At 38.9% G+C, this 10,193-nt stretch overlaps 1 pseudogene across 1 annotated transcript; it reads right to left on the bottom strand.

Moving 5' to 3' along the window:
• Positions 1-7,452: 7,452 nt before the first annotated feature.
• LOC308609037 (microtubule-associated protein RP/EB family member 1-like) lies at positions 7,453-8,516 on the bottom strand (annotated as a pseudogene). The gene has a single exon. The product of its transcript is annotated as a microtubule-associated protein RP/EB family member 1-like (transcript).
• Between the last annotated feature and the right edge of the window lie 1,677 nt (positions 8,517-10,193).

Raw genomic sequence — 10,193 nt, forward strand, 5'->3', positions numbered from 1 at the left:
ACCCCTTTATCAAAATGAAGTATTCTTCTTTACCCCTGATACTATTCCTCATTCTAAAATCTACTTTAGTATTAATATAGCTTCTCAAGCTTTCTTTTGATTGCATTTGCATGGTATATTTTTTCCATCCTTTTCCTTTATATTTAAAATGGATTTTCTTGTTTTTAAATCCAATTTTACAATCTCTGCCTTTTAATTGGGGTGTCTAGACAATACATTTAATGTCATTATTGAATGGCTAAGTTTAAATCTGACATCTTGCTATTTGTTTTCTATTTGTCCCATTGTCTCTTCCTTTTTTACTTTTTCCCTGACTTTTTTTTAGATGGATTGTGCCTCTTTTTCCTTATTGGTAAAGCGAGGCTAATAATGACAACCATTTCATAGGTAGTCCTAAGGATTAAGTGAGATAATTGATACAGTGGTGCTTGGCCCATATTTATATAGAGCTCAATAAATGGTTGCTTTTAAAATCAGAGGATGGAGATTTCCTGGGGATATCAACTCTCCAGAGGTTTTTGGTTCTAGGTCTGGTATGTACATATATAGGTGAGGTAGGTAGCTGTCTATAGGTATAGTTTAAGTGGACACTAAAAGGCCCTGGTTCCAAAATATCCACCCTACTGGATAGCTGTGGTGTATGAAATTCTCACAATTAAGCACTTTACAAGCACTTCTGGAGTTGTGCATATTCATTAAGCTAAGGCATTGTGGGAGGAGGCAATCAGTTCTCTCACTAGCACTGAAGCACAAATGATTTCTGATGGTAGTGCATCATGCTCTCATATTCCCTAGGAAAGCACTGAGAGATTTTACCTAGGCAAAAGTCAGAGAAAGGGACATGGCCTGATCTTGGGAGAGTGCCACAGTAGGCAACTCAGATGGCTACTTGAAGGTGAAAGGAGAGGTGAGAAAGTTGCCAAAAAGGACCTGGCCCACTTGGTGGTTTTACCTTGGGCTGATTTGTGAAGTTAAGCTTCTGGGTTTTGTACTTGCTTTTTACCTCCAGTTTCATTGTAGGATTATGTCACAACTGATATTTAATTTTTTGATTCTTGCAATAGTTGACTAGCCATCTTGCCCCTTATAGCTAGTCCCACCTATGGACCCAACATCCGTGAACAGAGTCCTTTCTCTGTATCCCAATTTATCTAGAGTTGGTGTCCATATCTCACATACAAGAAATCATAGCTGAGTCCCTACTATCTGCTGCTCAGCCTGCTGTCCTCTACCTCAACAAACATGAAACTAGGGATTATGTTAGCCTTGAGGGGTTTAAGAGAGCTTAAAGACATTGGGCAGGATTATTAGGGGAACAGATGGTATTATACCTAAGCTTGACCTTTTGGGAAAGTTTTCTTTAAATTGCTCTCAACAGGATGGGAAAAGGAGATCCTTTTATTCTTCTCTCCTGTGGCCTATTGTTATCAGGATCCAGCCTGCAGACTGATACGAGCAGTTCCATGATTGAGGTAGATTTACAATCTGTAGGCTTTCGTGAGCTGGTCTGAGACCCTAACTACCCTTTATTCTTATGAGAAAATATGTTCTGAGTTTCAAGCTGTTGACTTACAGATAAATTTTGGAGCGCAACCCATTGATAAGTTAGAGATGACTGGTAGGCTAATTCATCCATGCTTTTTTTCACCAGGGAGCCTGAGTAAATGAATTTCTAGATTGGTCTCTATATAACAGTGGGTGCCACTCCTTTTCTATACCTCTTAATAAATAGCAGTGTTTTTTCTTTTCAAGGTTGATATAATTATTTTTGACAGACAATGAGTTGGCTAAAGAAAATTCTCTTCCTGGTTATTTTTATTTTGGTGGAAGTGGCCATTATTTTGGGAAGGATGTTAGTTTAGTTTAGAGCAACTTAAAAAAATATTGGAGTTCAAATTTTTTCAAACACATCTTTTTCTCTTTATAATTGAAATAATACTCATTGAGGCAATTTACATGGCACATTTTCCCAGGGTCTCTTTAATTGTTCATTTCTGTTGGCAGACATAAAAGGTAGATGTTTAATGTACTAGGAACAAGAATAGGCTAACCTTTGAAGAAAGAACATTATGGGTGATAGAAGATATAAGCCAGAGGGACTTTTCATGCAGTCATACTCCCAGTCATTTTAGAGCTAGTATGTTGAAAGATGAAGTCATTAGGAATTTTTCAGGAGGCACATCTCACTGTTCCCTGTGGGATATGTCCAGGGAAACTCTGACTGCCTACCAGTCCAAATAGAGTTTAAACTCTTTCTCAAAGTAAGAAATATATGTCCAACATGCATTCTCTGCCTTGGTGAATCATTAAAGCTGCTGAGGTATGAAATAAGTGATTTGCTTTTATGTTTAGTCAGAAAGCTTCCTTAGGACATTTTAAAACCACAGTTCAGTTAACAAAACTTTCACTTACCTACCGCATTTGGAGAACATACTGAATGGCTTAACAGAGACACATGCTAAACTTAAAGTGATAGGGACTTTCCTGGTGGTCCAGTGGGTAAGACTCCGTGCTCCCAATGCAGGGGGCCCAGGTTCAATCCCTGGCCAGGGAACTAGATCCCGCATGCATGCCACAACTAAGATTCCACATGCCACAACTAAGAAGCCCGCATGCCACAACTAAGAAGCCCACATGCTGCAGCTAAAAGATCCCGAATGCCACAACTAAGACCTGGTGCAGCCAAAATAAATAAATATTAAAAAATTAAAGTGATAAACAAATTTCCATTAAAATTCTGATTAGTGTAGCTTAGTTAAATGTTAGCATTATTAACAATATGTCCTCTTTTGAGGAAGAATGGGAGGATACTTTGTTTTAGAAGGGGAGGGAGGGCTTCACCAGGGAGATAGTAAAATAAGATGGTAAACATTAAAGGTGATAAAATGAAGCATAAAAACACATTCATTCACCCCCTCTTTTTTTTTATCCAAAGGCCTTTAGAGGTAGAGAGCTATTGGCCTGTAAGCTAAACTTTTTCATTATCCTGGGTACTCCTGGTTCACTTTACACAATAAATATGTTCCTATAAAGTGCTCTAGAGCAAACACATGCATAAATCAAATAATTTTCTCATTGGCTCACATTTTCACTTCTGATCTTCATTTGTCAACAGATTCTAAAGCTAACTCAGTCAGATAATTAATAAGAGGTACTTAAACACAGAAGGAGATCCTGTTGTTTAAGGGAACTGTAGTGAATTATTTCATGAAACAAAGAAGCTTTAGGAAAATGAATGTGTACTCTTGTATCCTAAGTTTGAATTTCATATATTGGCCTTTCTGAAAGTGAGGACCAGCTATATTTTCTCTCTTTAATTTTCTCCCATAGCTATTATGTCTATTGTGATATCTTCCCCTGAATTCTAAAGACCAAGTTTTCTTTTTGTTTTTTGATTTGAATTTTATTTTATTTATTTTTTATACAGCAGGTTCTTATTAGTTATCTATTTTATATACATCAGTGTATACGTGTCAATCCCAATCATCTCGCAATTCATTACACACACACACACCCCGCTGCTTTCCCCCCTTGGTGTCCATACGTTTGTTCTCTACATCTGTGTCTCTATTTCTACCGTGCAAACCAGTTCATCTGTACCATTTTTCTAGGTTCCACATATATGAGTTAATATACGATATTTGTTTTTCTTTTTCTGACTTCATTCTGTATGACAGTCTCTAGGTCCATCCATGTCTCTACAAATGACCCAGTTTTGTTCTTTTTATGGCTGAGTAATATTCCATTCTATATATGTACCACATCTTCTTTATCCATTCGTCTGTCAATGGGGATTTAGGTTGCTTCCATGACCTGGCTATTGTAAATAGTGCTGCAATGAACACTGGGGTGCATGTGTCTTTTGGAATTATGAAGACCAATTTTCTTGCTTCATTCATTCATTTTAGTTATTTGTCTTCAACTTGCTACAATCACAGACCAATCATTCATTCTACAAATGTTGATTGATTATATGGGATGTGGGAGACACTGTAGTTGGCCCTCGGGATCTGAGCAAGGCAAGATCTATGCCAAGGTGCTCACAGTCTGGGAAGGGAGGAAGATAAATCAATAGGCAATTCCTATGCAATGTGAATAGTGCTTTGATAGGAAAAGTAGAGGGTGCTGTGGGAGCACAGAAGATAGGTGAGAGGTTGGAAGGAGAGAGGTTCAGGGGAAATTGTTTGGCCTAGGTGATATCTATAAAAGCACAAGTCTCAGACAAAGTAGTTTGGTAGCACATGTCAATGCTTTGTTCCAGCCAAGTAATGAAAGAATCAGCTGATATACAAGAATACTTGTTCAAAGAATATTTGAAAAACAGGGATTCATCTAGTCAGTTGGGAAAACAATGCCAAAATAAAATAAGTTAGATTCAAAATTGGCTAATGTTTTATAGTGCAATAAACTGAAAAATTTGAGTTGTTTTCACTGAACCAAGCAGCCTCCAAAAAGTGAATCACTTCTTAGTAGTTTTCTGCAAGTTAACCTCTAACTTTATAAGACTAAAATTGTCTGGACTCTAATCAGTTGTAGATAGTTTAAGTTACAAACCTTGAGAGAGTCAGGTGACTAAAAGGCTTATTAGAAAATGTGCTGCCATGATATTTAACAGGTCATGCAATCATCATTTTTCTTTATTTTGAAGTTTTAGATAACTTTTCCTATATAGTATTCTCTGTGACCTTGGACAATTTCTAAAGAATGGTCTTGGTCACAAAAAATAGCTGGCCTCATTGTGTTATTTATTTATTTATTTATTTATTTATGGCTGTGTTGGGTCTTGGTTTCTGTGCGAGGGCTTTCTCTAGTTGCGGCGAGTGGGGGCCACTCTTCATCGTGGTGCGCGGGCCCCTCACTATCGTGGCCTCTCTTGTTGCGGAGCACAGGCTCCAGACGCGCAGGCTCAGTAATTGTGGCTCAAGGGCCCAGTTGCTCCGCGGCATGTGGGATCTTCCCAGACCAGGGCTCGAACCCATGTCCCCTGCATTGGCAGGCAGATTCTCAACCGCTGTGTCACCAGGGAAGCCCCCTCATTGTGTTTTTGTGTCAAGATATTAATTGAACTTATTGCTTAATTAATCATTTTCATAATTCTTAGAGATGATGAAAATTAAATATAGACTCAATAGGGTAGATGATATTACTGTTCACAGTTATTTACTCCCCACCTTTCCTGTAAGAGGACTGTGTATCCTTGCCCTTTGCCAAGTGGCTTGCCATGCCTCTTGTGGGAGGAGTATAGGTTTGACTTTGAGTTCCACTGACATGCTTTGGCAATAGAGTGTGAATGGATATGACACATGTCACATCCTCTAAAAGTAGAGGTTTAAAGTGATTATGTGGTTTGGCTCAGCCTCTTGTTTTTGCCCTCTGCCAAGAGAATAGTATAGGCCAGGTAAGGCCTCAGGTTGGGTCCTAGAATGAGAAGACATCTATGTCTACAAAGTAAAGCTAAGAAGAACTGAGCACAGTTGCAATGACCCTCCAATAGCCCATAGCTTACATGTAACATGAGCAAAAAATAAAGGTTGTACACCACTGAGATTTCCCGCCTGATGTGAGGAGCAAGACGAGAATGTTTACTCTCACTACTTCTATTCAACATTTTACTGGAGTTCTAGCCAGGGCAAATAGACAAGACAATGAAATTAAAGGCATTTAAATTATAAAGGAAGGATAAATCTATCTCATTTGCAGATGACATGATTTAGTATATAGAAAATCCTAACAAATCCACTAAAAGCTATTAGAACTAATAAACAAGTGTGGCAAAGTTGGAGGATACAGAATTAATATGCAAAAATCAATTGTATTTCTATACAACAGCAATGAGCAAACTGAAAATGAAATTAGGAAAACAGTTTCATTTATAATAGCATAAAAAAGATTAAAATATGTAGGAATAAATTTAACAAAAGGGATGCAAACTTTACATTCTTTTTTTTTCTTGAAATACAGAATTTTATTTAGAAACTGTTTAAAGTAGCAAAAAACCCTGTCAAGACAGACCAGGTGGAAAATGGGTTCCCAATAAAATGGAATTTTAGGGCAACAAAAGTCTAAAAGGCCACAAAAGAGAAATAGCACCACTGTTATTTGAACAATGGCTAGTTACTTGCATTTTTTGGCATTGTTAATCACTGAATCTGGGGTTTCCTCTGAATTCCACACAAAGCATGCACTACACAACAATTTTATCATAAAATACCTGCTTGCTACACACATTTTAGGACAAGCTACCACCAGAAACAAATCAATACAAATACATCCTGGGCAGAACAATCTCAGTAGTGGGTAACACATTTTGCAGAATTCAGCCGAACAAAGGAACTGAATAGGCTGTGGGCAAAGCAAATGAGGGAGTTAAGGAATGAAATATTTTAAATATTAATAATTAACTCAGACATGGTACTGTATTTTCTGCAAAAGAAAATTAACATTTAGTAACACGCTAACATTTTTATCTCCAAAGAGATTAGTGCACTGGCAAAGTATTCCGATAACAGTGGAGGGCTGTGGACAGCAGGTACCGAAAACACCCAGCCTTGCAGATCCCAAGGTAGCAGTGGCCTTCCTTCACTGATCACTCCCTTTGCCAGAGGTCCAGAAAGAACTTGCAGCATGATCACCTGCCTGCTGAACTTCCACTCTAAGTAGCAAACTTTAAGGAGCCAAAGAGGGGTCCCCAGTGGGCAAGGGGAGCAGAGAAGGGCAACATGTTAAATGTAAACTTAAAAGACAGTAAAATGGGACACAACCCCCATTCAAATCCCAGAGATGCGGGCAAGTCCCCAAAAGTAGTTGTTAGATTTAAAAACTGGACACACCTCATTTCTAAACAACAACAACAATAACAACAACAAAACACAGTACATAGAAATATCAGGGATAACTGGAAAAATCACCAGAAAAATTTTCTATGAAAATCAAGCTCTTCAACTCAACACATCTCAGGGCTGAAACACACCCTCTACTCATCCAGGCAACAATGCCTCTTGCTTCTTATTGGGATGCAACTGGTCAAGGATACTAAATGGCTTTACAAAGCAACTTTTCAAACTTTTCTTTTGGGCCAAGGTCTGGGCCTATGAGGATCAGGCAGCCCCGTGAGGGCTGGGAACAGCAGGTCCCAAAGGTTCCAGGTTCTGGCCTTCCTTCCCAGACACAATGTCAAACACACAGAAGCTCCTGTCATGTTACATTTTACATTTTGAAATATGGAAGCATCTTTTAAATACTCTTAAGGCATTTATTAATTAAAATGTTCTCTGTCAAGATTTCACATTAGCTTAAAATTCAAACCAGTCTTTACACTTCTCTACTGAGGTCTCCGCCTTCTCCAGCCATCAGTGCTACCAGCATCCACACAGTGAGCCCCATGGTCAGCCTCTTTGTTCCCTGGGTGAACCAACTAGATGTTAATACTGCTCTGTTACAAGGCAAAAACTCCTAACTCAAACTTATTGGAAAAGGAGTGAAACTTCTGCAAAGTGCACTTTAAGAAGAGGTACTTTTTGCTTATGAAAAGAAACCAGTGAGTCCTCTAAGAATAATAAAAGGGAATATTTTACAGTTAAGCACATGATTTGGAGTGAAGAATTCGGATGATGCTCAGCTGGTCCAGGCTGTTAATACTCTTCTTGTTCCTCCTGCGGGCCCCCTTCATCAGGTATCATGAAGCCTTCATCTGTGGCATAGAGAATGTCCACAATCCTCTGCAATACAGGGTTGTTTTCCCCCTCGTTCTCCTGGCAAATCAATTCAATGTTCCTTAGCTTTCCAACGTAGAAATCTCTCTCTTTCTCCAAGTCTTCGACAGTAAGTTTCAATACGTTGACCTGCTGCATCAATTCGGCTGCTTCGTCATCCCCGTTCCCCACACCAGGATTCTTCCACACCACACCCGGGCCAGCCTTAGGGGTTGCAGTAGTTCTGTGTGTTGCAATGGGCCTCTGTGGAGCTGCACCGCTGGAGCTGAGAGGTTTCTTCGGTTTGTTCAGAGCTGGAGCAACAAGGGAGGGGGCCCCTGCAGTTTCTTGACCTTGTCTGGCAGCTACAGGGTCATAGTCTTTCCCATCATAGTTTGCATCAAAAAACTTCTTGAACCACTGAACTAATTCAAAATTGTCCTGAAACTTTCCTTTTACTAATTTGTCCACAGGAATTATTTTGTCAACACCCATCCTCTTAAAACCTGCTTGTAGTATTTTGAAGTTCTGGATGTATTCGTGTTCTAGCTTAGCTTGGAATTTCACTTTCTTCAAGGCAATGGAGCCAGGGAACAGCATGTCCATAAACTGACAATAGGCAGCCCCTGAGCACAACTGTTCAATCTTTGTCAGATTCAACTGCAGAGACTCATTGATCCAGGCCAGCATGTCATGTCAACTGAGGTTATCGTGACCGACGTTGAGTACACATTCACTGCCATCTTTGGCTCTCAGCTGGACCGCGTCCGCTGCCCGTACCTGGCTCTGGTTCCGTCTTCGTCTCCTTCAAACTGCCTCGCAAACTTTACATTCTTAAGACTACAAAACATTATTGAAAGAAATTAAACCAAGTGTAAATAAATAGAAAGACATCTTATATCCATGGACTGGAGGACTTAACTGTCATTAAGATGGCAGTACTTCCCCAACTGATCTATAGGTTCAATCCAATCTGTATCAGAATTCCAGCTGGCTTCTTTGTAGAAATTGACAAGGTAGTCCTAAAACTCATATGGAAGTTCAAGGGGTCCAGACTAGCTAAAATAATGTTGAAAAAGAAGAACAAAGTTGGAGGTCTCACACTTTCTGATTTCAAAACTGTTGACAATGCAAAAATAATCAAGACAGTAAGGCACTGGCATAAGGATAAACAGATAGATAAACGGAATGGAACTGAGAATCCAGAGATAAACCCTCACATTTACAGTCCGTTGATTTTCAACAAGAATACCAGAACAACTCAATGAGGGAAAAATAGTCTCTTCAGCAAATGGTGTGGGAAAACTGAATATCAACATGCAAAAGAATGAAGTCGGACCCCTGCCTCACCCGACATACAAGAATTAATTTGAAATGGATCAAAGAATCAAAGACCTAAATGTAACAGCTAAAACTATAAAACTCTTAGAAGAAAACATAGGAGTAAATCTTCGTGATCTTGGAATTGTTACTGGTTTCTTAGATATCATACCACATGTGTTAGCAAAAAAGGAAAAAAATAGATAAGTTGTACTTGATAAAAAGTAAAAGCTTTTATGCTTCAAAGGATACTATCGAAAAAGCAAAAAGACAGCCACAAGAATGGAAGAAAGGGACTTCCCTGGTGGCACAGTGGTTAAGAATCTGTCTGCCAATGCAGGGAACACAGGTTCAACCCCTGGTCTGGGAAGATCCCACATGCCGTGGAGCAGCTAAGCCCATGGGCCACAACTACTGAGCCCGTGCACCTAGAGCCCATGCTTCACAACAAGAGAAGCCACTGCAATGAGAAGCCTGCGTACTGCAATGAAGAGTAGCACCTGCTCGCCGCAACTAGAGGAAGCCCATGCACAGCAATGAAGACCCAACACAGCCAAAAACAAATAAAATAAATAAATTTTAAAAAGAATGGAAGAAAATATTTGTGAATCATATATCTGATAAGGGACTTGTATCTGGACTATATAAAGAAATCTTACAGTTCAATAATAAAAAAAGACACACAACCCCATAAAAAATTATGAATGAATGAACAAAATATGGTATATCCATACTATGGAATATTATTTGGCCATAAAAAGGAATGAAGCTACAATATGGATGAACTTTGAAAACATTATGCTCAGTGAAAGAATCTAGTCTTGAAAGAACATATATTATATGATTCAACTGATACAAAATGTCCAGAATAGGCAGTAGATTAGTGGTTGCCTAGGTCTGTGGGGACTAGGGGGTAAAAGGGTCATAGCTAAAGGGTATAGGGGCTTCTTCTTGAGGCTGATGAAAACGTCCTAAAATTGATTATTATAATGATTGCAAAACTCTGTATATATACTAAAAATATTGAACAGTACAATTTACACGTGTGAATTATGTGGTATGTGGCCGTGATCGTATAGTGGTTACTACTTTGCATTGTGAATTATGTGGTATGTGAATTATATTTTAATAAAGCTGGTATCCCCCAAAAGGTCAGTCTTTTTGATAGTACATATGAGCTTG

The sequence above is a fragment of the Mesoplodon bidens genome, assembly GCF_964165515.1.
Source record: "Mesoplodon bidens genome assembly, chromosome: X".
Lineage (NCBI taxonomy): Eukaryota > Metazoa > Chordata > Mammalia > Artiodactyla > Ziphiidae > Mesoplodon > Mesoplodon bidens.